Here is a 12,010-nt window from a genome sequence, read left to right on the forward strand (position 1 = left end):
TTTTTCACATTCAAATGTGAGATAATGTTTTTCATTTCTTTTTTAATATTATGAATAAAATCATTATTTAATCCAATAATATACCATATGCTTATAAAAAATTTATAAACAACTTAATTAGCATAGTCTTACAACCCTCAACCATATGTAGTCCAAGCAGCACTATAAAATTAATTAAAGTACATAACAGCATGGACTGCGATATGCGTTCAAAATGTCGATGTTCATGTGTCCTGCAGTTCACACGATGACGCACAGTTTGCTGCGTTCTTCATCGACCCATGAGCCGAGTGATCCACCGCTTAGAGTTTTATAATTCATTTTTATATAATGTCAATATTGTTTTTATTGAAAGAAATTAAAAATACACCATTTTACTGGCATATATCAATTCCTTCAATAAATTTATTTTTATACCTAAAATAAATGTTGCGAAATGTCTTAGTTTCATATAAGCATTATGTATCATAATAATCTGGTTATGGTTTGCTATTTTGGGTGACACATACTGCAAAATTTATATAAAACATTAACCTGATGGATGACAGGTACAAACATTGTATATTTTAGGTTGTTGCATTAGCCAACGTATGCTCATAACATAGATGAACAATACATATTCGCAACGCGTGTATATTATGGTCCATATACACACAAACTTATTTCGATTACCACATTCAAAATTATTTTAATTTTAATTCGACTTCCACTTTCGAATTTAGTTTAGTTTCTTCGATTTCCATTTTCGAGAATTTGTTTTTATAGGAAACGCCGTTGTTGTAGTAAGTACTGCCACAAATACGCACAACAACATTAATAATGTTAAAGTCTTTTTATGAGGTTGCCAAGCCCCACATATAAATAAAATAAAAGCCATCTACATTTTATTTTCACTTTAACTTTTGATTCCGTAGAATCATTTTGTAATATTTTTATTTTGGTAAATTGTATTTATTTGTATTATAACAAATGTTTATTAACGGTAAGGATATTATACCAATAATGATCCTTCCGCAGGTTCACCTACGGAAACCTTGTTACGACTTTTACTTCCTCTAAATAATCAAGTTCGGTCAACTTTTGCGAAACAACCGTAACACGCAAGGCGTCACAGTGATCACGTCCGGAGACCTCACTAAATAATTCAATCGGTAGTAGCGACGGGCGGTGTGTACAAAGGGCAGGGACGTAATCAATGCGAGTTAATGACTCACACTTACTGGGAATTCCAAGTTCATGTGAACAGTTTCAGTTCACAATCCCAAGCATGAAAGTGGTTCAGCGGTTTACCCGGACCTCTCGGTCTAGGAAATACACGTTGATACTTTCATTGTAGCGCGCGTGCAGCCCAGGACATCTAAGGGCATCACAGACCTGTTATTGCTCAATCTCATTATTGCTAGACGCAATTTGTCCATTTAAGAAGCTAGTGTCCTTATAATGGGACAAACCAACAGGTACGGCTCCACTTACATAAACACATTCAAACACAATAAACATTTTACTGCCACCATGAATGAAGGCTACATAAGCTTCAGCACCATAATCCTGAAGATATCTATTTAATATATTTGAGTCTCGTTCGTTATCGGAATTAACCAGACAAATCACTCCACGAACTAAGAACGGCCATGCACCACCACCATAGATTCGAGAAAGAGCTATCAATCTGTCTTACACACTTATGTTCGGACCTGGTAAGTTTTCCCGTGTTGAGTCAAATTAAGCCGCAGGCTCCACTCCTGGTGGTGCCCTTCCGTCAATTCCTTTAAGTTTCAGCTTTGCAACCATACTTCCCCGGAGCCCAAAAGCTTTGGTTTCCCGGGAAGCGACTGAGAGAGCCATAAAAGTAGCTACACCCAATTGCTAGCTGGCATCGTTTATGGTTAGAACTAGGGCGGTATCTGATCGCCTTCGAACCTCTAACTTTCGTTCTTGATTAATGAAAACATCTTTGGCAAATGCTTTCGCTTAAGTTAGTCTTACGACGGTCCAAGAATTTCACCTCTCGCGTCGTAATACTAATGCCCCCCAAACTGCTTCTATTAATCATTACCTCTTGATCTGAAAACCAATGAAAGCAGAACAGAGGTCTTATTTCATTATCCCATGCACAGAATATTCAGGCATTTGAAGCCTGCTTTAAGCACTCTAATTTGTTCAAAGTAATAGTACCGGCCCACAATAACACTCGTTAAGAGCACTAGTGCAGGTTTTTAAATAGGAGGAACATATGAAAAATACAAGTATTTAATCACATATAAGAACTCCACCGGTAATACGCTTACATACATAAAGGTATAGTACTAACCACAATTGTAAGTTGTACTACCCGTATGAAGCACAAGTTCAACTACGAACGTTTTAACCGCAACAACTTTAATATACGCTATTGGAGCTGGAATTACCGCGGCTGCTGGCACCAGACTTGCCCTCCAATTGGTCCTTGTTAAAGGATTTAAAGTGTACTCATTCCAATTACAGGGCCTCGGATATGAGTCCTGTATTGTTATTTTTCGTCACTACCTCCCCGAGCTGGGAGTGGGTAATTTACGCGCCCTGCTGCCTTCTTAGATGTGGTAGCCGTTTCTCAGGCTCCCTCTCCGGGAATCGAACCCTGATTCCCCGTTACCCGTTGCAACCATGGTAGTCCTAGATACTACCATCAAAAGTTGATAGGGAGACATTTGAAAGATCTGTCGTCGGTACAAGACCATACGATCTGCATGTTATCTAGAGTTCAACCAATATAACGATCTTGCGATCGCTTGGTTTTAGCCTAATAAAAGCACATGTCCCATAAGGTTCATGTTTTAATTGCATGTATTAGCTCTAGAATTACCACAGTTATCCAAGTAACTGTTAACGATCTAAGGAACCATAACTGATATAATGAGCCTTTTGCGGTTTCACTTTTAATTCGTGTGTACTTAGACCATGCATGGCTTAATCTTTGAGACAAGCATATAACTACTGGCAGGATCAACCAGAATAATGTTTTTCCTTCATATTCCATTCATATTTTTTGAATCGAAATAAGCAATATAATAGATATATGGATTTTCACTTTATATAATTCATGATTTTTATTATATTGAATAAATTCAATATTTCGCCTTTGGGTAAAATTTTAAATATATATTTATAAGTAAAATATCCATTCGATTACGGCCATTTTTATATAGCATTCGTAATCCATAATTTCATTTTTAATTTATACTTGTTTTACCAATATAACAAGAATTTCATATAATTATTGTAATATATATGTTTCTATAATTATATCTTTTTATATATACATATTTCATTATAAAATATCATTTTATTTCCAACATACATAATTATTGTATCCACACATGTACAATTTTTGTTTAACCAATATAAATATTAAGTTAAATCATTTGCATTTTGAAGATAAATTTAAAATTTATCTCTTTTCATATATCTCTCTGGTAATATATAACATAAAACCAAGCGCATATGATAATATTTCCACATTTAATATATAATTTTATATTTCTTTCATAAGAATCCATATTTGTATTATACCGTAACGATATAATAATCCAACTATACGGCAGGTAATAAATAAATATTTGCCTGCCTCCAAAAATTAACGATAATATATGGAAACGATTTGTTATTCTATATATAATAGAAACTTGACTTTTGTTTCAACGATATTATCTAAAAAGCGTATATTCCTATTATCCGCGGAGCCAAGTCCCGTGTTCTATAGAACTGAGAAACAAATTTGTACGGATAATAATATACTTTATTGTATGTAACCAATATAAACATAATCCGAAATAAATATTTCGAATAATGCGGGAGGTCGGCAACCACTGCCTACCTATAGTAGTTTTTGAACCCGCTGTCGTCAAAGCGGGTATTTTCAATTCCGTTTGCCACCCAACATACGGGCTATTCTCTTATATATTAAGAGATTATATGAACATTTCATTTTTTTTTCCATTATTCATATATAATTTTTTTTTTTTTTTTTTTTTTTTAGCGTGCGTTTATTTATTTAAAATCTGTCCTAGTGGACAATAATTAAATGGTTTTGCGGGGGAACATTAGCTTAAGGGATACTATTGTACATGTATTTGTGGCGGGTTTTATATGTGTTGTCTATTGTTGTGGAAGATCGAGAGGGTGTCTCCTCATGAGACGTCTGCTTGTTTGGCTATTGTCTAACAGGTTGGTGGCGAGGTGGTTAGGGTGGTTTTCGAGCCTTTTCAGGTATCTCTCGCTGAGCCTGGAGATTTCATCAGCGACTTGTGGGATTCCAAGTTCCCTATGTATGGCGACATTCTCGTGGTAGGGATGCGCATTACAGGCAATTCTCAAGCACCTATTCTGGAACCGCTGTATACGCAGGCGATTCGTGTGGCTTGCCGTGCCCCATAGCTGTATCCCGTAGGTCCAGATGGGCTTGAGAATTGCCTTGTACACCAGGATTTTGTGGTTCTGCCTTAGCTTGGACCCTCTCCCAATAAGCCAATGCATCTGCCTCAGACGCGCATCGGCCTGTATGCGTTTGCTGACGATGTGGGGACGCCAAGTGAGCCTGCGGTCCAGGGTAAGTCCTAGGTACTTGGGTGCGGGTGCGTTGGGAATGATGACTCCGTTTAGCGTGACCGGTGGGCAGTCTCCTCTCCTTAGTGCAAATGTTGTTTGGGTAGATTTTTCCGCGTTCACTACGATGTTCCACCTGCTGAGCCAGGGATGTAGCGCGTCCATTTGCCTTTGGATTGTTTCGGAGGCTTCTCGTGGGTCGGATGAGGAGGCGAGGAAAGCCGTGTCATCTGCATAAGTCGCTATAGTTAGGTTCCTGGAGGGATTATGGGAAGGTCTGCGGTGTAAAGGGTGTACAGTATTGGTCCGAGCACACTGCCTTGCGGAACTCCAGCTCTGATCAGTCTGGGTAGGCTTATTGCACTTCCGCATCTGACTTGGAATGCTCTTCCCTCAGTGTAGGATTTGAGGAGGGTAAAATGGGGGCTTGGGAGGTAGGATTTGAGTTTATGGAGGAGTCCAGGATGCCAAACTCTGTCGAATGCCTGCTTCACGTCGAGCATTACAGCGCAGCAGTATTTCTTTTGCTCGAATGCCTCGAGGATCCGTTCGACTAGCCGGTGGCATTGCTCTGGTGTTCCGTGGGAGCGCCTGAAGCCAAACTGGTGATCGGGGATCAAACCAGCCTCATCCAGTACTGGCAATACTCTGCGCAAAAATACTCTTTCGAGTATTTTGGAGAGGATTGCCAGCAAACTAATCGGACGATAGGAGGCGAGATTGGCTTCAGGCTTACCAGGCTTGAGGAGGACAATAACCTCTGCTCTTTTCCACTCTTCCGGGAAGTACCCTAGCCGGAAGCAGCTGTTGTAAATGCTGGCCAGCATTTGTGTGCAGCGGAATGGGAGCATTTTTAGGGCCGCCGCATCTATACGATCCAGGCCTGGAGATTTGTTGTTCTTCAGTAGAGCAATCTCCTGCGCAACTTCCTCAGGGTCGACTGGTTCCAACGGGGACCGGGAGAGCTTGGGCTATTGAGAAACCGGGCTGTTTCAGCATGTTCTTCGGCAGTGCAGCAGTCGAACGGAGAGAAGGCGTTGTAAAGGTGTTCGGCGAAAGCTTCTGCTCTTTCAGCATCCGAACGGCACCAGGATCCATCTGCTTTGCGCACTGCGGAAACCTTTTTGGCTGGTCGTTTAATGTGGCGGGTGACGTTCCACAGATTGTGGTCTGGGTCCCCGGGAGAGAGTTCCTCGAGGAATCTGAGGAAGGAGTCCTGGCGTAGGCTGGAGATCTTGTCCTTCAACTCCTTTGTGGCGTGATTGAGCGCTGTTTTGTCTCTTGGATTGCGCGTCAAGAACCAAACTCTCCTGAGACGCCTCTTCTCAGTCACGAGTGCCGCAATTTCCGGGGACCAGAGGTGGAGGTCCCTGCTAGGTGTTCTCGCAGTCTTTGGTGGCGGTGGGCTTGCGAATTCCGCAGCGTTTTGCATCTGCCTGGTGAGATTCCGATAGCTTCATCAATGTTCCTGGGGTTGTTGAGGATGGGTTCGGATTGACGGTGGAGAGCATCCAGGACGCGAACTTGGCGGCGTCGGTATATTTTCCAGTGAGCCTTCTGAGCGGGGTTTTCCTGAGGACTGGCGTGTTGATTAGCACGTTTATTGCACAGTGGTCTGACAGGAGGTCAGCATTTGTTGTGCAGCTGATCTTCGCATGCCCTATGCCTTTCGACACAGCAAAGTCCAGCAGGTCTGGAGTCTTGAGGGGATTCGTTGGCCAGTGAGTGGGCTCGCCAGTGGAGTGGCAGTCCAGTCGGTGGCGTTGCAGGTACCCAAACAGAGTTTTCCCTTTGGGGTTGTTGGCGCGCGATCCCCACCAAGAATGTTTGGCGTTATAATCTCCAGCTGCTATGAAGCGGGGCCCAAAATGCTCGAAGAACTCACTGAGGTGAGATGCTGTTATGCGGTATCTGGGGGGAAAGTAGACCGCTCCAATGTCTAAATCTCCTTGCGGGCTGACAATCCTGATGACAGGACATTGTGCCCAGTCTTGCTGAAACGCGGGCAGCTCTAGGTATTGAATACCGCTCCTGATGAGGATGGCTGCTCCACCGCGTGCTCTGCCAGAAGGATGGTCTGCATGGATGAGGTCATATCCGCTGATATTAAAGTGGGATCTGGGGAGAAGTGGGTTTCGGCTACGAGTAGGATATCGATCTGGTGGGTCTTCAGATGGTGCTCGACTATGGCCTTGCTGTTCTGCAGGCCGTTCGCATTCCAGACGACTAGGTGGAGCTTTAGTTGCATGACTTGCTGTTGAGAATGGTGGCCACCAGCTGTGTCATCTGGGTGAACATGCGCTCCATCATCCTTTCCATCATTCCTTCCATGCGAGCGAACATCGCTTCTATCTGACCGGAGTGTGGGGTTTCTGTTTGGGTTTGGACTGGGGTTGTGGGATTCTGCGGTGCTGCGTGCACTCCGTTGAGGGCGTCTCGGTAGCTCCTGCCAGAGGTGACGTTTGGTGATGCCACGGGCGGCGCCTTGTTAGCATTAGCGACGGGCCTTGTTTTCGGAGCAGCGAGTGCTTTGGCCCTTTTGTATGCAGGGCATCCCTTGAAAGACGCAGGATGGTCCGCCTGGCAGTGGAAGCAGCACGCTTTGTCGTCCTCCCTCTTCTCACATGCCCTCGATTCGTGAGGGCCTCCACACTTTACACATCGGTATTCCAGGAAGCAGTAACGCTGTGTATGACCGAATCCTTGGCACCTGAAGCATTGAGGCACGTCGTTGAACTTCTGCGGCGGTTCAATGGTTACTACCGACCTGCAGATCCGCTTGACTTGGTAGACGTCTTAGTTGTTGCTGGAAGGCTCCAGGTTGGCGAAGAATATTCCCAGCGGTTCTTTAGTTCTTCTGCCAATGGGATTGTGCAGATCTCTAACAGCGTGCCCTTGTCTGCGAAGGTCTTCAATGATTTCCTCACGATCGGTGGAGTGGTGGAGTCCTTTGATGACAACCTTGTATGCACGTTCATCTTTCGGCTGGAAAGTCCGATGCCTCTTGTTTTGGGCCACAAGTTGGAGACGCAGAGCTGTATAGGACTCTTTGTCCGGCATCATGACACGTACGTTGTTGCCATTCACGGTCTTGTAGGTAAAATTGTTCTTCGGGCCTACAAGAGTCGTGATCATCTTGACGAGTGCCGAGATGTTGGTCACATCGGGGATAAAAATCGGAGGTGGCTTGATGGTCTTCGGGGTGGGCTTTGGTTTCTCGGGGGTCTTGGGCTTGGAATCATCTTTAGGTCCGGGTTCGTCATCAGAGCTCTCTTGGTCGTACTCGTCTTCTTCGGTCGAGAGTAAAGCGAAGGCGTTGTTGGCGAGCTTCTTGCGCAGAGCTGCGCTAGTGCTTGGCTTATCTTCCAGCTCCTCTCCCTGTGCTTTCTTTGCCGGTTTTCGCTTTATCTCGCCCGGCTCTGTATGCGAGGTGCTTCCCTCGCTGCTGGAGCTGCTCTTGCGTGTTCTCAGAGCCTTTTTGCGTGGTGTTGTTCCAAGCTTGTGGGTGCGCGGGGGCCTGCCAGTCCATCTTCTCCAAAGTTGATAAGGAGTGAGGAGGGGGGGGGGGGGAAGCTGGGCACCGTAAGCCGGTGAGCCAGGCAGCACGTGGCTGCTGCTTTGCAATTATACCGCTGCTTCGAGCACTGGGTTTTTGCGCTGATAACACGCACACTCGGGTGTGCGATGGTGTTAGTGCGAACTACCGTTAGGTACGTTGGCTGGGCCAATCAAAACGCGCGACAAGATCACGCGACGCGAAGTGGCTGGGCACAAGTAACGGGACTTACAACTGTGAACAATTTGCTAACAATTTGCTAACAATTTGCTGTCGATCCGCAGGCACGTCTGCACTCGTCGAGTGTTCGATCGCGACTGGAAATAAAATGATATTTTATAATGAAATATGTATATATAAAAGATATAATTATAGAAACATATATATTACAATAATTATATGAAATTCTTGTTATATTGGTAAAACAAGTATAAATTAAAAATGAAATTATGGATTACGAATGCTATATAAAAATGGCCGTAATCGAATGGATATTTTACTTATAAATATATATTTAAAATTTTACCCAAAGGCGAAATATTGAATTTTATTCAATATAATAAAAATCATGGAATTATATAAAGTGAAAAATCCATATATCTATTATATTGCTTATTTCGATTCAAAAAATATGAATGGAATATGAAGGAAAAACATTATTCTGGTTGATCCTGCCAGTAGTTATATGCTTGTCTCAAAGATTAAGCCATGCATGTCTAAGTACACACGAATTAAAAGTGAAACCGCAAAAGGCTCATTATATCAGTTATGGTTCCTTAGATCGTTAACAGTTACTTGGATAACTGTGGTAATTCTAGAGCTAATACATGCAATTAAAACATGAACCTTATGGGACATGTGCTTTTATTAGGCTAAAACCAAGCGATCGCAAGATCGTTATATTGGTTGAACTCTAGATAACATGCAGATCGTATGGTCTTGTACCGACGACAGATCTTTCAAATGTCTGCCCTATCAACTTTTGATGGTAGTATCTAGGACTACCATGGTTGCAACGGGTAACGGGGAATCAGGGTTCGATTCCGGAGAGGGAGCCTGAGAAACGGCTACCACATCTAAGGAAGGCAGCAGGCGCGTAAATTACCCACTCCCAGCTCGGGGAGGTAGTGACGAAAAATAACAATACAGGACTCATATCCGAGGCCCTGTAATTGGAATGAGTACACTTTAAATCCTTTAACAAGGACCAATTGGAGGGCAAGTCTGGTGCCAGCAGCCGCGGTAATTCCAGCTCCAATAGCGTATATTAAAGTTGTTGCGGTTAAAACGTTCGTAGTTGAACTTGTGCTTCATACGGGTAGTACAACTTACAATTGTGGTTAGTACTATACCTTTATGTATGTAAGCGTATTACCGGTGGAGTTCTTATATGTGATTAAATACTTGTATTTTTTCATATGTTCCTCCTATTTAAAAACCTGCACTAGTGCTCTTAAACGAGTGTTATTGTGGGCCGGTACTATTACTTTGAACAAATTAGAGTGCTTAAAGCAGGCTTCAAATGCCTGAATATTCTGTGCATGGGATAATGAAATAAGACCTCTGTTCTGCTTTCATTGGTTTTCAGATCAAGAGGTAATGATTAATAGAAGCAGTTTGGGGGCATTAGTATTACGACGCGAGAGGTGAAATTCTTGGACCGTCGTAAGACTAACTTAAGCGAAAGCATTTGCCAAAGATGTTTTCATTAATCAAGAACGAAAGTTAGAGGTTCGAAGGCGATCAGATACCGCCCTAGTTCTAACCATAAACGATGCCAGCTAGCAATTGGGTGTAGCTACTTTTATGGCTCTCTCAGTCGCTTCCCGGGAAACCAAAGCTTTTGGGCTCCGGGGAAGTATGGTTGCAAAGCTGAAACTTAAAGGAATTGACGGAAGGGCACCACCAGGAGTGGAGCCTGCGGCTTAATTTGACTCAACACGGGAAAACTTACCAGGTCCGAACATAAGTGTGTAAGACAGATTGATAGCTCTTTCTCGAATCTATGGGTGGTGGTGCATGGCCGTTCTTAGTTCGTGGAGTGATTTGTCTGGTTAATTCCGATAACGAACGAGACTCAAATATATTAAATAGATATCTTCAGGATTATGGTGCTGAAGCTTATGTAGCCTTCATTCATGGTGGCAGTAAAATGTTTATTGTGTTTGAATGTGTTTATGTAAGTGGAGCCGTACCTGTTGGTTTGTCCCATTATAAGGACACTAGCTTCTTAAATGGACAAATTGCGTCTAGCAATAATGAGATTGAGCAATAACAGGTCTGTGATGCCCTTAGATGTCCTGGGCTGCACGCGCGCTACAATGAAAGTATCAACGTGTATTTCCTAGACCGAGAGGTCCGGGTAAACCGCTGAACCACTTTCATGCTTGGGATTGTGAACTGAAACTGTTCACATGAACTTGGAATTCCCAGTAAGTGTGAGTCATTAACTCGCATTGATTACGTCCCTGCCCTTTGTACACACCGCCCGTCGCTACTACCGATTGAATTATTTAGTGAGGTCTCCGGACGTGATCACTGTGACGCCTTGCGTGTTACGGTTGTTTCGCAAAAGTTGACCGAACTTGATTATTTAGAGGAAGTAAAAGTCGTAACAAGGTTTCCGTAGGTGAACCTGCGGAAGGATCATTATTGTATAATATCCTTACCGTTAATAAACATTTGTTATAATACAAATAAATACAATTTACCAAAATAAAAATATTACAAAATGATTCTACGGAATCAAAAGTTAAAGTGAAAAAAAATGTAGATGGCTTTTATTTTATTTATATGTGGGGCTTGGCAACCTCATAAAAAGACTTTAACATTATTAATGTTGTTGTGCGTATTTGTGGCAGTACTTACTACAACAACGGCGTTTCCTATAAAAACAAATTCTCGAAAATGGAAATCGAAGAAACTAAACTAAATTCGAAAGTGGAAGTCGAATTAAAATTAAAATAATTTTGAATGTGGTAATCGAAATAAGTTTGTGTGTATATGGACCATAATATACACGCGTTGCGAATATGTATTGTTCATCTATGTTATGAGCATACGTTGGCTAATGCAACAACCTAAAATATACAATGTTTGTACCTGTCATCCATCAGGTTAATGTTTTATATAAATTTTGCAGTATGTGTCACCCAAAATAGCAAACCATAACCAGATTATTATGATACATAATGCTTATATGAAACTAAGACATTTCGCAACATTTATTTTAGGTATAAAAATAAATTTATTGAAGGAATTGATATATGCCAGTAAAATGGTGTATTTTTAATTTCTTTCAATAAAAACAATATTGACATTATATAAAAATGAATTATAAAACTCTAAGCGGTGGATCACTCGGCTCATGGGTCGATGAAGAACGCAGCAAACTGTGCGTCATCGTGTGAACTGCGACACATGAACATCGACATTTTGAACGCATATCGCAGTCCATGCTGTTATGTACTTTAATTAATTTTATAGTGCTGCTTGGACTACATATGGTTGAGGGTTGTAAGACTATGCTAATTAAGTTGTTTATAAATTTTTTATAAGCATATGGTATATTATTGGATTAAATAATGATTTTATTCATAATATTAAAAAAGAAATGAAAAACATTATCTCACATTTGAATGTGAAAAACGAAGAGAAATATTTTCTTTTCAATCAAATAATACTGAGAAATGTCTAGCATAAAAAATTGAAATATTTTTCATCTAGAATTGTCTCTTATTAATGATTCGAAAAAAAAAAACTTGGTTATGTTATTATTCTTCGTTGGTTCGTTAAATGGATAAAAAATAACTTTGCTTACAAGAACTATTGGAACTATTTATAACGAATTTAATTGATTGTTTTATCATTTAT

The 12,010-nt window shown here is 41.6% G+C and overlaps 3 non-coding genes and 1 pseudogene across 3 annotated transcripts; 2 read left to right on the plus strand and 2 right to left on the minus strand.

Annotated features, from left to right (window-relative positions):
- Window positions 1-131: 131 nt before the first annotated feature.
- Window positions 132-310, minus strand: LOC120285446. The gene has a single exon (XR_005544714.1). It is a non-coding gene; the product is annotated as a 5.8S ribosomal RNA (ribosomal RNA).
- A 690-nt stretch (window positions 311-1,000) lies between these two features.
- Window positions 1,001-2,993, minus strand: LOC120285455. The gene has a single exon (XR_005544721.1). It is a non-coding gene; the product is annotated as a small subunit ribosomal RNA (ribosomal RNA).
- Window positions 2,994-8,795: 5,802 nt separating this feature from the next.
- On the plus strand, window positions 8,796-10,789 carry LOC120285452. Its single transcript, XR_005544718.1, has one exon. It is a non-coding gene; the product is annotated as a small subunit ribosomal RNA (ribosomal RNA).
- A 688-nt stretch (window positions 10,790-11,477) lies between these two features.
- Window positions 11,478-11,654, plus strand: LOC120285447 (annotated as a pseudogene).
- The last annotated feature ends 356 nt before the right edge of the window (window positions 11,655-12,010 follow it).

Source organism: Drosophila simulans, unplaced genomic scaffold, assembly GCF_016746395.2.
Source record: "Drosophila simulans strain w501 unplaced genomic scaffold, Prin_Dsim_3.1 Segkk19_quiver_pilon, whole genome shotgun sequence".
Taxonomy (NCBI): Eukaryota; Metazoa; Arthropoda; class Insecta; order Diptera; family Drosophilidae; genus Drosophila; species Drosophila simulans.